Source organism: Ranitomeya imitator, chromosome 5 (assembly GCF_032444005.1).
Source record: "Ranitomeya imitator isolate aRanImi1 chromosome 5, aRanImi1.pri, whole genome shotgun sequence".
Taxonomy (NCBI): domain Eukaryota; kingdom Metazoa; phylum Chordata; class Amphibia; order Anura; family Dendrobatidae; genus Ranitomeya; species Ranitomeya imitator.
In genome coordinates, this window is record NC_091286.1 from 681,834,357 (window position 1) to 681,857,149 (window position 22,793).

Sequence of the window (22,793 nt, forward strand, 5' to 3'; positions counted from 1 at the left end):
TGATCATCTGTATATAACCTGTGTGAACAGGGTTCAGAGAGGAAAAAATCCATGTGTGCATACAGGGTAGAACAGCTTTTGTGCAGATAGCCCAAGAGGAGTGGTGGAACTCCCCAGTCTTGTAGACACAAGAGAACAATTATGGAAACAGGAACACATGGGCTACTTGCACAGTGAACAAGTCTGTATGATCATGTTCACACACCACCAAGAAACCTGAAGACACAAAAGAGAATAGTAAAACCAAAAACACTCAGTTTGAAAAAATGTTGCAGTAATCCGCAAGTGCTAGTAAAAGATGTAAAAAACAGGGTATTTGGTTGATACGTTTTTTGCAAAAAATGTATACTAAGCTGCTCTACCAATCTTCACGGTATACCCTTATCAGAGCAGTCCTAACTAATGTATGCAATCCCTATCTGATGTATTTAAAAACCTGATCATCTGTATATAACCTGTGTGAACAGGGTTCAGAGAGGAAAAAATCCATGTGTGCATACAGGGTAGAACAGCTTTTGTGCAGATAGCCCAAGAGGAGTGGTGGAACTCCCCAGTCTTGTAGACACAAGAGAACAATTATGGAAACAGGAACACATGGGCTACTTGCACAGTGAACAAGTCTGTATGATCATGTTCACACACCACCAAGAAACCTGAAGACACAAAAGAGAATAGTAAAACCAAAAACACTCAGTTTGAAAAAATGTTGCAGTAATCCGCAAGTGCTAGTAAAAGATGTAAAAAACAGGGTATTTGGTTGATACGTTTTTTGCAAAAAATGTATACTAAGCTGCTCTACCAATCTTCACGGTATACCCTTATCAGAGCAGTCCTAACTAATGTATGCAATCCCTATCTGATGTATTAAAAAACTGATCATCTGTATATAACCTGTGTGAACAGGGTTCAGAGAGGAAAAAATCCATGTGTGCATACAGGGTAGAACAGCTTTTGTGCAGATAGCCCAAGAGGAGTGGTGGAACTCCCCAGTCTTGTAGACACAAGAGAACAATTATGGAAACAGGAACACATGGGCTACTTGCACAGTGAACAAGTCTGTATGATCATGTTCACACACCACCAAGAAACCTGAAGACACAAAAGAGAATAGTAAAACCAAAAACACTCAGTTTGAAAAAATGTTGCAGTAATCCGCAAGTGCTAGTAAAAGATGTAAAAAACAGGGTATTTGGTTGATACGTTTTTTGCAAAAAATGTATACTAAGCTGCTCTACCAATCTTCACGGTATACCCTTATCAGAGCAGTCCTAACTAATGTATGCAATCCCTATCTGATGTATTTAAAAACCTGATCATCTGTATATAACCTGTGTGAACAGGGTTCAGAGAGGAAAAAATCCATGTGTGCATACAGGGTAGAACAGCTTTTGTGCAGATAGCCCAAGAGGAGTGGTGGAACTCCCCAGTCTTGTAGACACAAGAGAACAATTATGGAAACAGGAACACATGGGCTACTTGCACAGTGAACAAGTCTGTATGATCATGTTCACACACCACCAAGAAACCTGAAGACACAAAAGAGAATAGTAAAACCAAAAACACTCAGTTTGAAAAAATGTTGCAGTAATCCGCAAGTGCTAGTAAAAGATGTAAAAAACAGGGTATTTGGTTGATACGTTTTTTGCAAAAAATGTATACTAAGCTGCTCTACCAATCTTCACGGTATACCCTTATCAGAGCAGTCCTAACTAATGTATGCAATCCCTATCTGATGTATTTAAAAACCTGATCATCTGTATATAACCTGTGTGAACAGGGTTCAGAGAGGAAAAAATCCATGTGTGCATACAGGGTAGAACAGCTTTTGTGCAGATAGCCCAAGAGGAGTGGTGGAACTCCCCAGTCTTGTAGACACAAGAGAACAATTATGGAAACAGGAACACATGGGCTACTTGCACAGTGAACAAGTCTGTATGATCATGTTCACACACCACCAAGAAACCTGAAGACACAAAAGAGAATAGTAAAACCAAAAACACTCAGTTTGAAAAAATGTTGCAGTAATCCGCAAGTGCTAGTAAAAGATGTAAAAAACAGGGTATTTGGTTGATACGTTTTTTGCAAAAAATGTATACTAAGCTGCTCTACCAATCTTCACGGTATACCCTTATCAGAGCAGTCCTAACTAATGTATGCAATCCCTATCTGATGTATTAAAAACCTGATCATCTGTATATAACCTGTGTGAATACATCAGATAGGGATTGCATACATTAGTTAGGACTGCTCTGATAAGGGTATACCGTGAAGATTGGTAGAGCAGCTTAGTATACATTTTTTGCAAAAAACGTATCAACCAAATACCCTGTTTTTTACATCTTTTACTAGCACTTGCGGATTACTGCAACATTTTTTCAAACTGAGTGTTTTTGGTTTTACTATTCTCTTTTGTGTCTTCAGGTTTCTTGGTGGTGTGTGAACATGATCATACAGACTTGTTCACTGTGCAAGTAGCCCATGTGTTCCTGTTTCCATAATTGTTCTCTTGTGTCTACAAGACTGGGGAGTTCCACCACTCCTCTTGGGCTATCTGCACAAAAGCTGTTCTACCCTGTATGCACACATGGATTTTTTCCTCTCTGAACCCTGTTCACACAGGTTATATACAGATGATCAGGTTTTTAAATACATCAGATAGGGATTGCATACATTAGTTAGGACTGCTCTGATAAGGGTATACCGTGAAGATTGGTAGAGCAGCTTAGTATACATTTTTTGCAAAAAACGTATCAACCAAATACCCTGTTTTTTACATCTTTTACTAGCACTTGCGGATTACTGCAACATTTTTTCAAACTGAGTGTTTTTGGTTTTACTATTCTCTTTTGTGTCTTCAGGTTTCTTGGTGGTGTGTGAACATGATCATACAGACTTGTTCACTGTGCAAGTAGCCCATGTGTTCCTGTTTCCATAATTGTTCTCTTGTGTCTACAAGACTGGGGAGTTCCACCACTCCTCTTGGGCTATCTGCACAAAAGCTGTTCTACCCTGTATGCACACATGGATTTTTTCCTCTCTGAACCCTGTTCACACAGGTTATATACAGATGATCAGGTTTTTAAATACATCAGATAGGGATTGCATACATTAGTTAGGACTGCTCTGATAAGGGTATACCGTGAAGATTGGTAGAGCAGCTTAGTATACATTTTTTGCAAAAAACGTATCAACCAAATACCCTGTTTTTTACATCTTTTACTAGCACTTGCGGATTACTGCAACATTTTTTCAAACTGAGTGTTTTTGGTTTTACTATTCTCTTTTGTGTCTTCAGGTTTCTTGGTGGTGTGTGAACATGATCATACAGACTTGTTCACTGTGCAAGTAGCCCATGTGTTCCTGTTTCCATAATTGTTCTCTTGTGTCTACAAGACTGGGGAGTTCCACCACTCCTCTTGGGCTATCTGCACAAAAGCTGTTCTACCCTGTATGCACACATGGATTTTTTCCTCTCTGAACCCTGTTCACACAGGTTATATACAGATGATCAGGTTTTTAAATACATCAGATAGGGATTGCATACATTAGTTAGGACTGCTCTGATAAGGGTATACCGTGAAGATTGGTAGAGCAGCTTAGTATACATTTTTTGCAAAAAACGTATCAACCAAATACCCTGTTTTTTACATCTTTTACTAGCACTTGCGGATTACTGCAACATTTTTTCAAACTGAGTGTTTTTGGTTTTACTATTCTCTTTTGTGTCTTCAGGTTTCTTGGTGGTGTGTGAACATGATCATACAGACTTGTTCACTGTGCAAGTAGCCCATGTGTTCCTGTTTCCATAATTGTTCTCTTGTGTCTACAAGACTGGGGAGTTCCACCACTCCTCTTGGGCTATCTGCACAAAAGCTGTTCTACCCTGTATGCACACATGGATTTTTTCCTCTCTGAACCCTGTTCACACAGGTTATATACAGATGATCAGGTTTTTAAATACATCAGATAGGGATTGCATACATTAGTTAGGACTGCTCTGATAAGGGTATACCGTGAAGATTGGTAGAGCAGCTTAGTATACATTTTTTGCAAAAAACGTATCAACCAAATACCCTGTTTTTTACATCTTTTACTAGCACTTGCGGATTACTGCAACATTTTTTCAAACTGAGTGTTTTTGGTTTTACTATTCTCTTTTGTGTCTTCAGGTTTCTTGGTGGTGTGTGAACATGATCATACAGACTTGTTCACTGTGCAAGTAGCCCATGTGTTCCTGTTTCCATAATTGTTCTCTTGTGTCTACAAGACTGGGGAGTTCCACCACTCCTCTTGGGCTATCTGCACAAAAGCTGTTCTACCCTGTATGCACACATGGATTTTTTCCTCTCTGAACCCTGTTCACACAGGTTATATACAGATGATCAGGTTTTTAAATACATCAGATAGGGATTGCATACATTAGTTAGGACTGCTCTGATAAGGGTATACCGTGAAGATTGGTAGAGCAGCTTAGTATACATTTTTTGCAAAAAACGTATCAACCAAATACCCTGTTTTTTACATCTTTTACTAGCACTTGCGGATTACTGCAACATTTTTTCAAACTGAGTGTTTTTGGTTTTACTATTCTCTTTTGTGTCTTCAGGTTTCTTGGTGGTGTGTGAACATGATCATACAGACTTGTTCACTGTGCAAGTAGCCCATGTGTTCCTGTTTCCATAATTGTTCTCTTGTGTCTACAAGACTGGGGAGTTCCACCACTCCTCTTGGGCTATCTGCACAAAAGCTGTTCTACCCTGTATGCACACATGGATTTTTTCCTCTCTGAACCCTGTTCACACAGGTTATATACAGATGATCAGGTTTTTAAATACATCAGATAGGGATTGCATACATTAGTTAGGACTGCTCTGATAAGGGTATACCGTGAAGATTGGTAGAGCAGCTTAGTATACATTTTTTGCAAAAAACGTATCAACCAAATACCCTGTTTTTTACATCTTTTACTAGCACTTGCGGATTACTGCAACATTTTTTCAAACTGAGTGTTTTTGGTTTTACTATTCTCTTTTGTGTCTTCAGGTTTCTTGGTGGTGTGTGAACATGATCATACAGACTTGTTCACTGTGCAAGTAGCCCATGTGTTCCTGTTTCCATAATTGTTCTCTTGTGTCTACAAGACTGGGGAGTTCCACCACTCCTCTTGGGCTATCTGCACAAAAGCTGTTCTACCCTGTATGCACACATGGATTTTTTCCTCTCTGAACCCTGTTCACACAGGTTATATACAGATGATCAGGTTTTTAAATACATCAGATAGGGATTGCATACATTAGTTAGGACTGCTCTGATAAGGGTATACCGTGAAGATTGGTAGAGCAGCTTAGTATACATTTTTTGCAAAAAACGTATCAACCAAATACCCTGTTTTTTACATCTTTTACTAGCACTTGCGGATTACTGCAACATTTTTTCAAACTGAGTGTTTTTGGTTTTACTATTCTCTTTTGTGTCTTCACGTGATGTATAAACAGTAGTCTTGCTGTCTCCTATGTGATGTACAGACAGCAGTCTTGGTATATACCGTGTGATGTATATACAGCAGAGTCCATGTCTCCTATGTGATGTATAGACAGCAGTCTTGGTGTCTCCTATTTGATGTATACAGCAGTATGTGTATTCTATGTGATGTATACAGCTGTCACAGTTTCTCCTATGTGTATATATAGCAGCCTCGGTGTCTCCTACGTGATGCATACACAGCTGTCTCAGTGTCTCCCATGTGATTTAGACAGCAGTCTCTGTGTCTTCTATGTGATGTATACAGCAGCCTCAGGTATACGATATATGATGTATATCTAGTAGTCTGTGTCTCCTATGTGATTTATATACAGCAGTCTCAGTGTCTCCTATGTGATGTATAAATGGCAGATCTCCCACTGCTTGAGTTGTATAAATGTAACATGAGCAGTGATGGATTTACCACTGTGAGGAGACCTGCAGTATAATATACATCTGTGTTCAGAACTTTCCACTGCAAGTTTTTTACAAAACTTATCAACACAAAGAATTGACTGCGCTCCAGACCGATGTAAACCTGGGAAAGCAGTTACAAGTAACAACATCATCCATACCACCTAACATCACAGCGGCACCAAAGACAAGCAGCTGCAGCCATCACATTAAGGGAGGTCGTTAATTAATTGTTAAACCATATATAGCAGGAGAAATGACAAGTTTGATAATTTTGTACAGCCGCAAATGATGGTATAAATATCCAAAAGGCGATTGGCAGAAAAAAAGGTTCTAAAGTGTCTCGTCTGGTGTCTGTATTAGTTTAGAGGTTTTAGTTTGGGTTCTGTATTATTTGGGGCTGGTCCAGGGTCGATGTTTGTTTAGGGGGTTTGGTCAGGGGTGTATATTAGTTTAGGGATCTGGCAGTTCACAGCTATGTATTGGTTTCTATTTCAAAGAGAAAATTCAGTATAGTACGTTACATAAATTGGTGAGGGGTATAGTAAGGGGAGACAAAGGGTCGAATAGTCTAATGCTTGTAACCTACCATGCACCATTTACAGGACTGAGGAGCCTCTGGCACCTCTCAGGCATCTTTGTACCCATTATAGTTATCCTACTACGTGTAAGAAGTGCACCGGATGAGTGTGAAAGACCCAACCCAAACTGACTCTTCACGAGAGCTTCACCACAAGTTGCAAAGGCTCTTCAGAGAAAATCAGTGTTTCCATCTCTGATCATCTGGTACAAGAAACTACACTTACAGTGCACTTTGCATAACGAATCTGTGCTGCCCGTTTTGGGGGCAGCACAGAAGCACACACGAGGATCTAAACTGATATGTATGTACTGTATCTGTCCTCCAGAGTTTCCATCACAGATGCTACATCAGGACTGTCTTCCTAGTAGCCTATGACCAACACTCTCCCACATGTCTGGATGCTCGGAGGCATGGCTGACTTTTACTCCCAGCAACTTTCTCAATCTCATATCTCAGTAAGGGTACGTTCAGACTAGCGTTGTGCTAGTGTGCGTCGGCGCCGCGTCGGGCGACGCAGCGGCGACGCACGCGTCATGCGCCCCTATGTTTAACATGGGGGACGCATGCGTTTTTGCTTCTTGCGTTTTGCGACAAATGCGTCTTTTTTGCCGCAAGCGTCGGACCAAGAAAACGCAACAAGTTGCATTTTTCTTGCGTCCGATTTTCGGCAAAAAACGACGCACGCGTCGCAAAACGCAGCGTTTTTGCATGCGTTTTGCCGCGTTTTTCGGTGCGTTGTGCGTCGCGTCGCCGACGCAGCGGCGCACAACGCTAGGCTGAACGTAGCCTTAGGTCACTCTTGGGTCTCGGTTCTGCTCACCTGGTCTTTTGCCAACTGGACTTTTGGCTTGTGAGTGCTTCAGATGGCAACCTCACACTTGGTGACTGCACCTCCATGTCTCTACAAGGCTCCATTTCTCTGCCCCAAACTTTTTTTTTTTATCACTCTTTGCTATGGTGGTAATTATCCTCCTTTCCTAACGAGCTGGTACAATTTTCTTCACCTTGGAAAGTCACAGAGATAATCTTTCCTCCATAACATGTCTTCTACCTAGTCGTAAGTCACCATTCCATTTGCTCTCTGCAATTAACCTCAAATATTCCCCACAACCTGGTCGCCCCAACAGCTGTTTTGGTCATCAGCTGCTTTCGAATTTTATGGTGCATTTTAGTGCAAGTGCCACCCCAGAATTCCCACCATGTCCCCGATTCCGTCATTCAAACCCTATGGAGACTCGTTCTGAGGCTCCATAGGCTTCAGCAGCAGCCAATCCCGGCTCATGCTGCGCTCCGCGAGACTCAGCGGCTTTAAAGAACGGTGATGTCAGTAATGTTACCTTCAGAGTTGCCGGGTTACAAAGAGGGCAGTGACTACTGATATAATGACTGTTAGCTAGCTGCTAGTGGTCGTAACCAAGGATACCTAAGGTCCTGCAATGCCTGCACATGAGGAAAGAGACATAGCCAATCAGAACAGCTATACTACATTTCTAATTGGACGTATTTGCTAATATTATTATAAATACACCTACTACATATTAGGATAGGATCTTGGAGATGGGAATATCCTTTTAAGGAAAACATGTAATTTCCAAAACACACACTTTTCCCCCCAACACTTTCCCCCTACCTTTGCAGCATTGTTGGCTCAGTTACAGTATCTATAAGTTGTAAACTTCGTTCTGCTCTGCCACATCTATAGATTAAAGGGGTTTTCCAGGCTCTAGACAATTTCCTATAGTTACACCCTATGTGACTGCAGACTGCTCAATCGTCATGTGCCATGATCACACTGTCACCATTCCTCTCGATTCCCAGCGTATTGATTGCATGTACATACTGCCGACTAGAGTCTCACCACACTGAGGGACGCGGATGAGAATCTAATCGGCATGTGACCACCGCTATCCCATCATTATGCAGTGCCCCAGGGTCCTGGTCGTTGCAGTAATGTCATTTCCCTCTAGGGGGAGTGATATTACGTTTGGAGGCGAAGAAAGACAACCGAATCCAGGTATCACAAACATACAACACATTTCGCACTCCAGGCCACCAGGGGGAGCTATGCTCCTATTTATTAGGGCACTCTTCACACTTAGGTAAAACTGGTGACCTGGGGAGGAAGTTAGGAAGTGACTGGCTGAGCTTTGCTCAGGTAGTTGGTCCCTGATAGAGGTGGGATCCTGTCAGAGGCCGAGACAGAAGGCCACGGAGCTGCACCTGCCCTGAGTGCAGCAGCTTCCATAAATAGACATTGAAGGAGAACTGTATTGTAGAGAGGGTGAAGAAGTCGTAGCAAAGGAGTGGATATCAGAGGAGTTCTGCCCTGCCCAGGCTGCCTCCTTCTGAGGTGCAGGATCCCGGTAGTTGGAACACCGAGGGAGCACCAGTCCTTTATGCCTTGTTCCAGAGACCGGCAGGACAGCTAATTTCACGTTACTGATCCGCCCATATACCCAGGAGGCAAGATGGCACCCCTTAGAGGCTGGGGCATGATAGAGTCCCTGTAAAAAGCCTCTCGCCACCGGTCATACGGGTTTGTCCTATCCGTCAGGGGGACAGAGAGAGAGAGAGAGAGACATAACATCTGCAACATCTACAACATCTGTTAGGACCTTATGAGAGGCTTAGCAATAAGGTAGTACAACACACGGTGCTGGAGGAAGGCTACTGATTTCCACCTGGACAAGGGGACTCTTGATTTGTCTCCAATCCGGCCGGACTCTGCCTGCCCTGTGGCATCTAATAGATGTGCCTTTTCTGGGCTGTTGTGGGCTGATGTTTTTAGGCTGGGGGGGCCCATATCCATGGCCCCTTACCAGCCTGAGAATAGCAGCCCACACCTGTGACTTTTGCCGGGTTGGTTTAACAACATAGGAGGACCCCACGTCAGATTTTTCATTCATTCATTCTCCCCTGCTCACGCTGCTCGCCAGCACAGCAGGGGAGAATGGCTGAAAGCCGCGTTCAGCACCAGCTGCTGGGTAACAGCGGCTTACAATAGCGCTACTTCCCCAGCGGCCATCCGTGCACACGGAGGACAGTGTGCACTGTTCTCCGTGTGCAGGTGTGTGGCCCATTTTGCGGCCCGTGCGTTTGGGTGAAAACGGACATGTCTGTGTGTTTTGCACACGGACACACGGTCCGTGAAAACACGCTGACATGTGCAAAGACACGCGTGTCAGTGTCTCCGGTACGTGAGAAAACTGTCACCACACGTACCGGAGACACTAATGTGTGAAACCGACCTAAATGTATGAAAAGTATTTCATTGTGGTGAATTAGTGAAAAAAATGCAATTCTGCCATGTTTTTTTATTTTTTTTTATTTTATTGTATTAATTTTGCAGTAATAGTAACATGGTATAATATGATTATTCGGGTCAGCACAATTACAGCAATGCCAAAATTGTATAGATTTTTTTTTATTATTTCAGTGGCAAAAAAAATGCTGAAATTTGTAAAAATAAATAAATAAATAAAAGAATTGTTTTGTGTTGCTGTTTTCTGAGACCCGTCCTTGTTTCCATTCTTCTATTTTGAACTGTGCCACCACTTGCTTCTTGCATGGTGAGCTGTATGGGGATATTTTTATATAATCTAGGAACATACATGATGTCTTTACAGCTTTTTATTGCAGTTTTTGGCGGAGATGCGGCGACGGAAAAACATTGGCGTTTCGATTTTTTTTTCTTTCAGCTGATTGCTGTACGACTTACCGTAATTCATTTTATATTTTCACACAATGGACTTTTGTGGATGCAATGATACTGAATATGTTTCTATTTTTTTTTCTTTATTTTTAAAGGGGAAGACGAGTCGTGATTCAAGTGTCTACATTTTTTTTAATTATTTTAATATATATTTTTTAAAATTCATGTTATCTTTTAGGTCTGCAATTTTTTTCTCAGCTCAGATCGGACATCGCAGCAAGTCAATGGGTGCGAGAAAAAAAATTGCTCGGCACATGGGCCATGCGAGTGCGTCCGATTTTTAGGCACCAGTCTCCTAGAAAACCCAACATTTCATCAGCCGAGTACAGTAAATTCACAGCGCAACCCAACGGAATAGATAATAGATATATGTCTCCTCTCTTGATGGGTGCTCTGGTGCTCGGCACTGATTTGAACATCTGACATGTGCCCCTAACAGCCGCGGGTGGAATCGTGATCCACCCACGGCTGTTAAATGCCGACATTTAACATGATCGCGCTGGAAGCGCATCAATAATCCAGCCCACCGGGCCCATGTCACATGACCGCGGGTCGCCAAGGGGTTGGAATGACAACCCGGGGTCTACAGGAGACCCCTGTGGTTGTCATTTCCGGATTGCTATGAGTGCCGCCCAGTCGCTGGTGCTCATAGCATGCGATCATTTTAGCTACACAGTGCAGAGCTGAAACCCTTGCTCTGTGTAGCACAAACGATGGGATGATCACAGCTTCTAATCTCCCATAGAGACTACTGAAGCAATTGAAAAGTAAGAAAAAAATGTTTTTAGAAATATTTTAAAAAGTTCAAATTAACCCCCCCATCGCTCCATTGAAAATAAAACAATAAAAAAAAAATGCACATATTTGGTATTGCCGCATTCAAAATCGGCCGATCTATCAAACTATAAAAAGAATTCATCTGATCGGTAAACGGCGCAACGAGAAAAACAGTAAAAACGTCAGAATTACGTTTTATTTGGTCCCCGCAACATTGCACTAAAATGCAATAACGGGCGATCAAAACATTGTATCTGCACCAAAATGGTATCAATAAAAGCATCAGCTTGGTACACAAAAAACAATAAGCCCTCATCCAGTCCCAGATCCCGAAAAATGGAGACGCTACAGGTCTCGAAAAATTACGCAATTTTTTTTTTTAAACCATCTTCGGATTTTTTTTCACCACTTAAATAAAACTGACCCTAGACATGTTTGGTGTCTACGAACTCGTAATGACCTGGAGAATCATAAGGGCAGGTCAGTTTTAGCATTTGGTCAAAATGGTGAAAAAAAAAAGTTCATTAGATGTTAAAACCAATGGTGTCCTTCAAAGGTGCAACTCATCTTACAAGAAACAAGCCCTCACATGGCCATATTGAAGGAAAAATAAAAAGGTTATGGGTCTGGGAAGAATTATCAAAAAACAGAAATGCAAAGACGGAAAATAGAAGGTTAATTACTTGTATGCAGACTGCAGTCACAGAAGGACATAAATCTGCCTTGGAGCTGCATACACCATACGGTGGTATATATTAAATCGACCTTCTTATAGGCAAGTGGGTTGGGAACTTATATACAGGTTGCTAAACTGAGTCATTAAAAGTCATGGCTGTAGTTTATTTTGGGAAAACCTGGTGACAGTATCAGCCTGAGAAGGATCACATGACATTGGATGCAGCCAAGTGAGGTTTCCCATAATGCCCTGCCGCTATTACATCTCATGGTATAGCACAGCCAATCAGGAAGGGCCATCATAGCCATTATAAAAGCCGAGGCAGTTAATGCAGCAGCTATTTTGGGGTGAATCTGGATAGTGAGAACTTGTGAACACTAACAGCTTAAATAGAGATAGGGAGAGAAAGTCATAAACTGTAGAAACTGTACAGATTGTGTGTGCTATTAATAAGGTGATAACTATATATATATATATATATATATATATACATATATATATTATAAAAGAATGCACAAATCAACATAATAGTAAATCTAGAACTAGCATTTCATTACTATACAATACCATTAGGTGTTTGTTGGTTTTTTGTTATACTTGCTTGGCGATATATACATTAATACATTGTCCTGAAAAGAGTATTCACACCCAGTGAAATTTTTTTTTTACATTTTTTCACATCACACCCACAAACTTACATGTGGTTTACTGGGATTTTATCTGATACCAACACAAAGTAACACGTATTTGTGAAGTGTAAAGTAAATGGTTTTCTAATTATTTGAAAAAAATCTGAAAATTGTGAGGTGCATTTGTATTCAGCCCCCCCTGTAGTCTAATACCCCAATGTCTTATTCTGGAGAAATCCACGTTTTCATTAGATTACTCTGCCTCCAGAGATGTTTTCAGCTCATTTGCATATAAGAAAAATGTGGATTTCTTGAGAACCATTCATCAGATCGCAGATATCAATGTATCATTTGATTCAGCTTTCCATAACCTACGTGTCTAAGCAGACAATTTAGGATGGAAGATTCCACTGAGAAATGCTCTTTAAAGAGCTTGAAATGGGATGAATACCGTCCTATGAGACCTCTGAGTGTCATGCACGTCCTCCTTTCTTTGCAGTTGGGGGTTTTGCAGTAGTCTCGATTCACAGCTAATCAAATTTTGGGGAAAAATTCATTGAAGATGAACTTCTCTCTGTGTTTGAGATGACGAACCAAGTAAAGATGGACGTGCACATTTCTATTTGAATAATGGACCTCAGATTCAATTTTGATGGGATCAAGGAACCCTGAACTGGTCGAGAAACGCTTTTATTTACCCCAAGAGCCTTTTGATTTGTAGATAGGCACTACGCCAAGAAACAAACACGCATTAGAAAATACAATTAGTTGGAATTTCCCTTCGAAAAATATTGAAAAATTTCATAAAGTTTGCTCCAAATTCTAAAGACAAACATAAAAACAAACATTCAAAATAAAAAAATAACCAAGTACAGTAGGTTTCACAGACCAATCAAGTCCTAATGCAAGGGATTGAATGAAGACCGTAAATACTGTACTTTGTATTCTACACTTTTGTTTGATAGCCCACTTATTATAGAGGATGTGGTTGTGCCCAGAATTAACCAATCATATTTAAACTCATGTTACATTTCAGTCAGTACACAGCTGCCATCATTTACACTGACTCTGATTAAGCCCATCTCGTCCTTAAACAGCTGACAACAGAGCAAAGGGATGTCATTATTGAAAATTGTCAGTCAGTTGACATGTATACATTTTTCTCCAAGGCATTAGATATATCATATAACATTGTGAAGAAGTGTCTTACACTTGGCACAACAGTGGCATTACCTAAAACTGATGATGAATTGATGAATATGATGGAAGAAAATTGGTCTTGGAGGCTGCCAAGAGGCCGACAGCAACATTAAAGTTGCTGCTGGAATTTCTGGCAAGTACTGATTGTGTAAAGTGTGTGACATCAATCTCCTGTATTTTTCATATGTCTGGCCTGTAGGGACGGGTGGTAAGATGGAAAACAAACATCCAAGCCAGGCAATGTTTTGCCAAAACGTACATGTAGTCTATGAAAAGCAAGTAGGAAACGTGTCATAGCCTGATGACATCAGGTGTGAAATTTTTTACCACAATTCAAAAAGGTATGTTTGGTGCAAAGACAAAACTGCACGTCACCAAAAGATCACCATCCTCACAGTGAAGCATGGTGGAGGCAGAAAAATGCTTTGGGGCCATTTTCAGCTGCTGGAACTGGGGCTCTAGTCAAAGTGGAGGAAATTATGAACAGTTTCAAATATCAGTCGATTTTACAACAAAACCTTCAGGTCTCTCATCCTAAGTGACCTGCAAATCACCAAAAGAATGCCTTCTCCAGAAGAACATCAGAGTTCTGGAAGACACAACCTGAGCCCAGACCTGTATCCAAATGACAATCTGTGGGTGACCTGAAGAGGGTGCTGTACACAGGAGATGCTCCGTAATCTGGCAGATGTGGAGCTACTGTGGGCAAATATCGCCAAATCTAGATGTGATAGACTCTGACCCAAAAAGACTAAATGGTGTCTGGAATTCAAAAGGGACTTCAACAAAGTATTAGTGTAAGGGTGTGCAGATTTATGCAGTCATATTATTTTGGTTCTTTTCTTTTACCCCCTTTTCTTTTTTCCGTGTGTTTCTCGATGGATTTGTACAGATTATAATATATATAGATTATGGGTGGCATTAAAAGGGTAAAAAAAGTTCTGAAATTATTATTTTTACCATGAATTTTCTTACATGATAGAAAGCATTTAACAAGGGTGGGATTTTTTTTATCCAACAAACTACTCCTAATAATTTTATACAAAAATACTATTCCTACTAATTATAAGAAAATATAAAAATACCGTATAAAGAGCAACAATAACAATATGATTTTAATAATATTATAGTAATAAAATAGCAAACATAATGTGGCACCCCTAGGGGTATTTGCCACAAAAATAGTTACTGACAGTAAGTACAAATACTAAAATAGCAAGACTGCACTACCTCCTCCGGCCAGAAGGGGGAGCTCCAGAGACTCCCCTTGATCCATTCTGGTCTGAGAGAAGAAATGGCAGTTGGGCCAAGGAGCTGATAGTGAGAGGTCATACAGTTGAATCTCTAACAGCCCTGTGACTGTTACCAGGCCTAAATCACCGGCCTGAGGAGAAGAGGGATAGAGAAAAAGGACATTGTGAGAACCGGGTAGCATTAATCACTACCCAGAACAGGCGCAAAGACGGATACCGGATCCGTGGCTGTATTCATTATATATAATACAGCAACCGGAAAAACGTGAGGTGATATCAGCTTCACTAGGGCCGGACGCAGCAACAGACACAGAGTTCAGCGGTACTCCCAGAGGGGGTAAACCGATAAAAGGACTCGGGTTGCCCGTCGAACCAGGACCCGGAGGGGACAGATTGGGCCGGCAGCCAGTTCACATACAGCAGCAGGGCCACACAGAAATTGCGCACAATAAGAGGCGAAGACCCCGGCAGGGTCAAAGTAACTCAGAGTTCCCATACAGACTCCGGTGACAGGACTGGTTGTAAATCCTTTTATGTTAAAGTAAACTGGTTAAACGTTTCAGTGCCTCAGTCTTTCATTTGGACAATAGCCATCTATCCAGGATCGGGATCGTCACCTCTGGGAGAATCTGCTGCTGATCAAGTAAGTGCCTGTCCCCTCATGATACCCCTTACACTGTGCATTGCCTGAGGCCACAGCACCGGGTCAAGCCACCCGTGACATCCCCCTCAAGAGACAGACTCCATTGGTCCGGTGCTGGGTATCCCGGTCTCCTGGGCGTCACAATTGGCGTCACGAACAGGATCTAGCCAGCCCGTATACCGGGTATTGTGTGCCGTGATTGGAGCCCAAAACTGTGAAAACTGGGATGAAAAATCTTGAAAATTGACTTTATTAAAGAAAAATCCATTCCCCATTGAAAACTATTGAAAGTGACTTTTCCCCATTGGTTATAATGGAGTAAAGATGGCCGCCATCCCCTGAGGTAATCACTTCATAACCGTTAGGCACGAGACTGTTAATTGAGCTATGCCATCACCTGAGCCCCAGTCTAACTGAAAAACTTCAGAATCCGCCATTACTGAGCGCGCGGCGGGCGGGAGCAGCAGGGGGCGTGTCATTGTGGGCGGCACCAAGCTGAGCGCTCTGACATCAGAGCAAGGGGAAAATCGATCCTGCTGCACAGCGGAACAAATCTACACTATCCCGACGGAAGCGGAGGACCGGAAGGGTCCGGATTAACTAAGGGGGCACAGTATGTCGCAGCACGGAGACGCCGCAGCACTCGGCAACGCTAATGCAGCTGAAAGACAGAGTGTCAATAGAGAGTCCGGTAGCGCAGCGGTGCAAGGAGTGGCGCCCATCATGCCGGTGCTGATGCCATATACCCCGGGTGGCCCATGGCTTCCAATGTATGAAGGTGAGCCTAATACCCTTGACGATTTCAGAGAAAAGATGCTGGCCCATTTTGACATGTTCCCTGTGGGTGAAGTTCAGCGTGTTAGTCTCCTGATGATGCAGTTAAGTGGCCATGCTAAGCGAGAAGTCACAGCATGGGCAGCTGATCTAAAAGGCACTGTTGAACGCATATTTGCTGGATTAAAAGCTACATTTGAAACCACGGCCAGCAGCAAAGCTAAAATACGATTCTTTAGTTGCAAACAAAAAGCTAATGAGGGCGTGAGAGACTTTGCCTTAAACCTGCAGGAAGCCCTTAAATCACTTACACTGGCTGAACCCATTTTTAACACCGGAGCGGATAAACTGCTAAGAGATCAATTTATTGAGGGACTCTACACCCCTTCTCACCGGGGGCATGTGAGCATGCTTGTTTTTAAGAACCCTGAATTGACATTTGCCCAATTAAAGGAGAGCGCTATACGTCTCCAGCTGGCAGAGGCACCTCGGGATCAGGATCCCGCGCAACCCATGGCAGAGGCACCTCAACAACAGGGAGTGCCAGTGACATCAGCTATGTCTGGGGCCATTGCTAAGCCCCTGGGGCCCAGTACTAATGAGGCTCTTCAACAAAAGCTTGACTCTTTAGCTGATGTTGTTGCTTCAATGGCTAAAACCATGCAGGAGATGAGAGGACACAAGATGGAGTTGGCAAACTGTAGAGAGGATGTTCCATGGATGAGACCCCGGAGATACCCGACATGGAGAGGACGACCCCGCGACCGCTACCAACCGGATGGACAGCCCATTTGCCGCCGTTGCCAGCAGCCAGGCCACTTTGCACGAGATTGTGATTTAAACGGGAATCCCCTGGGAATGCGGGCCGCTTCGCAGGAATGAACTTTCAAGGCCCAACACCCTGGCACGACAGGTACATCGGAGGACGACCCATTATCCCTATCGTGCTGGACGGAATTCCCCTCAACGCTTTGCTGGACACAGGTTCCCAGATTTCATCTATACCGTATATCCTTTATAAGAGGTACTGGGCTGATGCAGATATTGATAAAGGGCCCTCTGATGTTGAACTAGATATATGGGCCAGTAATGGTAAGTTGGTACCGAAACTAGGTTTCAGGGAGATGACCATAAAGATTGGTAAAGTAGAATTGAAGAAACAGGGTATAATTGTTGTTGATGTTGACTGGCGGAACTGTGAACCAACTGTATTGATAGGAATGAATGTGTTAGAGAACTGCTTTTCCGAAGTCATTTCTGTCTTACAGCAAATTGCTGAAACTGCCCAATCCTGCCAGCAGAGAGTTCTCCGGAGGGAAATAAAAGTATTGATGTTAAGGCAACAGGTAGAAGTTGCAGGTGGAGAAATCGGCAGTGTGAGGGTGAGTGATCCAACGTCTATTGTAATCCCACCAAAAACAGAAATGCTGGTATGGTGTAGAGCAGCCATTGGTACTAAGGGACGAGATTATCAAGCCTTAATAGAACCAGTGTACACCGACAGCAGGCCCACTATACTCACAGCACGAGGGATAGTCGAGGTACACCGGGGACGAGTGCCGGTACGACTTTTGAACTGTGGAGAGGAAGAGGTCACTTTGCCAAGGTATGCTACAATGGCAAAGCTATATACTGTTGACAACAATGCCATCACAACCATTGAGCCCTTAGAACCAACCTGTCAGGTGGAAGGCAATGGCTCAGATGGAGAAATGGAGGATTGGTGCCAACAGCTACACGTGGGCATAAATTCAACACCTACCCATCAAAAACAAGGGGTGTATAGGCTAGTGACGGAATATGAACAAGTCTTCAGTAAACACCCATTGGACTTCGGACGGATAGAAGGGGTAGAACACACAATCCCCACAGGTGACCATCCCCCAATAAAAGAAAGATATAGACCCATACCGCCCGCTCACTATCAATGTGCAAAAGATATGCTGAGGGAAATGAAACAGGCCGGGGTAATAAGAGACAGCTGTAGCCCCTGGGCGGCCCCTCTAGTGATTGTCAAAAAAAAGGACGGAACCATGAGAATGTGCGTAGACTACCGGAAGATTAATAACATCACCCATAAAGACGCCTACCCCTTGCCTAGGATAGAAGAGTCCTTAACTGCTTTGAAATCTGCTAATTATTTTTCCACCTTAGACTTAACAAGCGGGTATTGGCAAGTCCCTGTGGCTGAGAGAGATAAGGAAAAGACGGCATTCACCACACCAATGGGTCTATGTGAATTTAATCGCATGCCGTTCGGACTCTGCAACGCATCCGGTACCTTCCAGCGGCTGATGGAATGCTGCCTCGGACACAAGAACTTCGAGACCGTCCTCCTGTACCTAGATGATGTGATCGTCTACTCAAAGACTTACGAACAACACTTAATAGACCTGGCAGAAGTGTTCGAAGCCTTATCCAGGTATGGCATGAAAGTCAAGCCATCCAAATGTCACCTTCTCAAGCCAAAGGTACAGTACCTGGGACACATCGTGAGTTCGGAGGGAGTAGCACCAGATCCCGAGAAAATAAGCGCCATAAGGGATTGGCCAAGACCTACCAGCGCAAAAGAAGTGAGACAATTCCTGGGATTGGTGGGTTACTATCGCAGATTTATAAAAGGATTTACCAAGTTGGCAGCACCCTTGCAAGACACCTTGGTAGGGCAGACGAAGAAACCTTCAAACCGAAACCCTCCTTTTCAGTGGAACGACGAAAGGGAAGACTCCTTTGAACAACTAAAGAAGGCACTAACCGGAGAAGAGGTTCTGGCATACCCAGATTACCATAAACCTTTCATCCTCTACACCGATGCCAGTAATGTGGGACTAGGAGCGGTGCTGTCACAAAAGCAAGAAGGTCGGGAGAAAGTCATCGCCTTTGCAAGTAGAAAGCTCCGGCTTACTGAAAGAAATTCAGAAAATTACAGCTCCTTCAAATTGGAACTACTGGCAGTAGTTTGGGCTGTGACGGAGCGTTTCAAACACTATCTGGCCGCTGCAGAATTTATTGTCTATACTGACAACAATCCGTTGACCCACCTGGACACAGCCAAATTAGGTGCGTTAGAACAGCGATGGATAGCCCGGTTATCTAATTACAACTTCATAATCAAGTATCGAGCAGGTCGCAAGAATGGAAATGCCGATGCCCTATCCCGGATGCCACACTTGAGAGATGTAGAAGAGGAAACGGGGGAGCTTGAAGAAATTGAACTACCAGCCTTCCATCGTCCCAAGGCAAAACATCATCAGTCAAGTACCTATCAGAAACAACAAGAGGTGAATTTTAATCCGTTAGCACACCATAGATGGGCTGACACCCAAGACAGCAATCCGGCTGTGAAGTTGGTGAAGGAACTGTTGACTGAGCAAAGTGCATATCCCTATGAGGATGCCCCAGAAGAGACGCATCAACTCTGGAAAGAGAGAGGCAAAATGTTCCTGTATCAAGGGAAGCTCTGTAGAAGATACACCAATCCGAAAACACATGAATTGGTTTGGCAGATTATTGTGCCTAAACAAGATGTGAAGATGGTCCTCGAAGCTTACCATAATGGTGCTGGTCACTTCGGTTGGAAAAAGTTAGAAGTACTTCTAAGAGAAAGATTTTATTGGGTCGGGATGAGAAAATCAATCGAACAGTGGTGCAGAAATTGTGGCCCGTGTAACCTCAGAAGAAACGATCAAAAGAACCAAAGAGCACCACTGCAGCCCATAATCACCAAACAACCACTTGAACTTGTAGCCATGGACCACGTGAAGTTGACACCAAGCCGGTCCGGCTATGTCTATGCCTTGACCATCGTGGACCATTATTCACGTTTCTTGGTAGTAGTACCCGTAAAAGATCTGACAGCAAAAACAGCAGCCAAAGCGTTCCAAACGTACTTTTGTAGACCCCATGGATATCCGGAACAGGTTCTCACCGACCAAGGTACAGCCTTTGAATCAGAGATCTTCAGAGAATTCTGTAATATGTATGGTTGCAAAAAGATCCGGACGACGGCCTATCATCCACAAACAAACGGCTTATGCGAGAAGATGAACCATATTGTAATAGACCTACTAAAGACTTTACCTGAGACAGAAAGGAATCAATGGCCAGAGAAATTGCCTGACTTGGTGGATCTGTATAATCATGTCCCGGTGAGCTCCACCAACTGCACCCCAGCTTACCTTATGCGTGCAAGACCCGGCCAATTACCAATCGATCTAGAAATGGGAATTCTGAAACCAGACGCAGAAGTTCAAGGCTCCAATTGGGATATCATACGGCAAAAGCAGTATCGCCAAGTGCAAGAGAGTGTGGAAAGAAGCCTTCAGCAAACTAGAGAAAGACAAGAGCGAACTTTCAACCAGAATGCTCTAGCGACCCCATTAAGACCGGGTGACCAAGTGCTCAAGAGAAATCGTCGAACCAATAAACTGGACAATCAGTGGGAAGCCGTACCCTACACAGTTTTACCAACAAGAGTGGATAATCCTAAAATGTGTCTCATTAGCAAAAACGGAGGCTTAACATCTGTACTAGTGTCAAGAGACAATCTTAAATTATGTCCGGAAGCATTGAAAGAGCCAGACGTTGACCAGCCAGAACCAGAAGTTATTCAACCCATACAGGTTCAACCAGTAAAGGAAAAAGAAGAGGAAGTGTATCACACCTGTATAGGAGACTTTCCCAAAACCCTACTAACATACCGTGGTGCAGTAGTGGTTCCCATGGTGGCCTTTTACCCAACACCGAACCCAATACCAGAAGTCCCAAGACAGGAAGAGGCTGACCCCGTACTACAGGAGGTTCCAGGCCAGGAAGAACAGATTCCTGGTCAGAGTAATCCCATTCACGGTGGACTTGCCAACTCCATAGTCGTGGAATTATCTTTAGCAGAGCGGGCAGATACTACATCCGCAGTAGACAGTAGTACACCACATGAAGAGACACCGCTATTACGTAGATCACAGCGTAGTACCCAGGGTCAATTACCGGCCAGGTATGCAGATTACCAACTATAAAGCTCATAATGTGAATTGTATATATGTTATGCCGTATATAGTTAAACAGAAAATGTAGTATAGTCATTGCTATCAGTCTGCAACGTTTAAGCCCAGTGCCTACAGAGACTTGTCTGTATGAACTTATTGCATATTCTTGAACTTTTTATCAGCCCGGAGGCACTAAATCAAAGCTCCGGAAAGACTGCTTTTTGAACTTTGCTTTTTGCTCTTTTTGAACTTTCTTTAGACTTTATATTGATAACTCCGTTGGAAAAATGGAACTAAATTCCTGGACACTAAGTACAGTGCCGTTCCTAATACCTTCAAGGATAGAACTGTATTAATGGACGCTATTTGAAGTGACTTTTTACAGAACTCTATTTTTGTTTCCTTGAGTGGTTTTTGTAACTTTTCATTTTTAAGACTCTGTACATATTAATTGTTATTTCAAAATGTTATTGTCCCACAGTCCCGGAGTACTGTTCTTAACTAAGGGGGAATGTGGCACCCCTAGGGGTATTTGCCACAAAAATAGTTACTGACAGTAAGTACAAATACTAAAATAGCAAGACTGCACTACCACCTCCGGCCAGAAGGGGGAGCTCCAGAGACTCCCCTTGATCCATTCTGGTCTGAGAGAAGAACTGGCAGTTGGGCTAAGGAGCTGAAAGTGAGAGGTCATACAGTTGAATCTCTAACAGCCCTGTGACTGTTACCAGGCCTAAATCACCGGCCTGAGGAGAAGAGGGATAGAGAAAAAGGACATTGTGAGAACCGGGTAGCATTAATCACTACCCAGAACAGGCGCAAAGACGGATACCGGATCCGTGGCTGTATTCATTATATATAATACAGCAACCGGAAAAACGTGAGGTGATATCAGCTTCACTAGGGTCGGATGCAGCAACAGACACAGAGTTCAGCGGTACTCCCAGAGGGGGTAAACCGATAAAAGGACTCGGGTTGCCCGTCGAACCAGGACCCGGAGGGGACAGATTGGGCCGGCAGCCAGTTCACATACAGCAGCAGGGCCACACAGAAATTGCGCACAATAAGAGGCGAAGACCCCGGCAGGGTCAAAGTAACTCAGAGTTCCCATACAGACTCCGGTGACAGGACTGGTTGTAAATCCTTTTATGTTAAAGTAAACTGGTTAAACGTTTCAGTGCCTCAGTCTTTCATTTGGACAATAGCCATCTATCCAGGATCGGGATCGTCACCTCTGGGAGAATCTGCTGCTGATCAAGTAAGTGCCTGTCCCCTCATGATACCCCTTACACTGTGCATTGCCTGAGGCCACAGCACCGGGTCAAGCCACCCGTGACATCCCCCTCAAGAGACAGACTCCATTGGTCCGGTGCTGGGTATCCCGGTCTCCTGGGCGTCACAATAACAATATAAAATAATAATAATAATAATAATACAACACTAATACTAAGGTAATAATAACATCAAAAACTCACTGACACAAAAAGGACTAAAAATGCTCCAAAATTATACAAAAAAATAGAAAAATCGCTTAAAAAAAGGCAGGTATCTCTGCCTTTTTTTAGCGAGTTTTGTAATAATTACATCCACAGAATAGCCATATTTACCAGTACTTGGTCTAATCTAT

The 22,793-nt window shown here is 43.0% G+C and overlaps 1 protein-coding gene across 1 annotated transcript in view; it reads right to left on the reverse strand.

The window, feature by feature from the left end:
- Window positions 1–22,793, reverse strand: part of BLK (BLK proto-oncogene, Src family tyrosine kinase) — a 111,034-nt gene that overhangs the window by 87,507 nt on the left and 734 nt on the right. The window lies entirely within an intron of this gene.